Source organism: Octopus bimaculoides, chromosome 9 (assembly GCF_001194135.2).
Source record: "Octopus bimaculoides isolate UCB-OBI-ISO-001 chromosome 9, ASM119413v2, whole genome shotgun sequence".
Taxonomy (NCBI): Eukaryota; Metazoa; Mollusca; class Cephalopoda; order Octopoda; family Octopodidae; genus Octopus; species Octopus bimaculoides.
Genome location: NC_068989.1, coordinates 9615394 through 9617372, shown reverse-complemented (window position 1 = coordinate 9617372; position 1979 = coordinate 9615394).

Below are 1979 nucleotides of genomic sequence, written 5' to 3'. Positions count from 1 at the left end.
TTTTTTTTTTGCAATATATTTTTCTCTTCCCTCTTAAGTTTGAATTCTGTGTAAACTTCTAAAAATATTTAAATACTTAAATTATATTAAAAAAAACAACAAAATCAAAAAAAAAAAAATAACATGATGATCTAATTTTTTTTATTTTATTGTTAATGTTGATGACAGTAACACACCTAGGTTATCATGTGAGCTGTATCTAGTGATTTATAATGAAAGATGGTTGTTATGATTATTATTATTATCATTATTGTTGTTGTTGAATTAAATATTAGTGAAACAAAGCAGCCAGGCACATATTGGGCAGAGATTCTTAAAGAAATATTTGTTGGAATTATTAAGAAAAAAAACAAATGTATATCCAGTCAGGACAGTTCCAGATAATATTTTACCAATAATTATTATTATTATTATTATAACTAATCATTATGCAGTTACCAACTTTCTTAGTAAAACGAAGCCCATGATCCATTTCCAGCTGGAAGTTGGAACAGCTTTACTTCTATGTCTCTAATATTTGAGAAAAAGCATGAATGTTACAAGTTCCCATTTTCCCTTCCCTAAAAATTTTAAGCATCATGCTTTTGTAAGAGATCATTATTATTAATGAATTTTCTTTACTTCTCTTGAGACAGTTCTTAAAAGTTCTACTTTGCTGGGCTAATAATGCATTTATTTAAACAGTCTACTACTTATGCTTCAAAAACTCCTCCTCAAAGTGTTAAAACCCTGATTAATTTGATTAATGGTTACTGTGACTTGACGTTTTGAGCAAGCGGTAACTCGATATTTATAGCCAATCCTCCTCATCAATGCTGACATAGTGAAATCCTTTGCAAGCTGCTAGTAGTTACAATACTTTTGCACTTTTGTCCTTCCATACTATTTATTCATCCTGTCAAAGCCAAGTTTCTAACTAATTAAAATAAAAAAAACTAACAAAAAAATGTTATCTAAGGGAGGTAACTACAAAAAATATGAAAACATTTTACGAAGTACCTGGGTAAAAATTGGTAAAAAATATATATATACACATATATTTGAGTGTACTTGATAAGTAAGGTTAAATTATTCAGTCTCACAATGACTTCTCTGAATTCCTAAATATATTACTCGCTTTCTACACAGCTTTCGATTTTATCATTAACTTTTCATCATATACTTGATCATAACAATGTATTTAACTGATTCTCAGCCTAATCACAGCAAGTTCCAGTAGTTCCATGCCAGCTTTATTGTTTATATCAGATAAGAATTTTTTTCCTCAACCTATGTACTCTTTCTCTCTCTCTCTCTCATTTGCTGTTTTAAACATGGTTGAAGGTGACCTCATGGTTCCTGTGAGGTGACTCGGATACAGCCCATAATTCACTGCCCTTCCTCTTGCGCTCATGTCGTACAGGTCATCATACCAAATTCCACAACTAACGACTGCCACTTAAAAATGAACCTGTTGCTACAAAATATCTTTAATCTGTTGCAAGAAGGAAATGAATGCCCTCTTTTCTGGACAAAGCTATTAAGCTCACTCTCTTTTCCCTCCTTTGTCTCTCTCATGGTATGCATGCATATGCATATATATATATGTGTGTGTGTGTGTGTGTATGTATATATATATATATGTATATATTTGTGTATATATATATATGTATGTATATATTTGTGTATATATATATATGTATATAAATGAATGTATATATGTACCTGTATGTATATGTGTGTGGATATATGTATCTGTGTGTGTATGTATATATATATATATATATATATATGTGTGTGTGTGTGTGCATGTATATAAATATATGTGTGAGTGTGCACACACATCTATGTAAATTTATATTTATGCATATAATGTTTCTATATGTTTAATATATAAATAAATATGCATTATGTGTGTGTGTATATATATATACATATATATAAATGTGTAATATATATTAATATATATGTATATGGATGTAGATGTGTGTGTGTGTGTG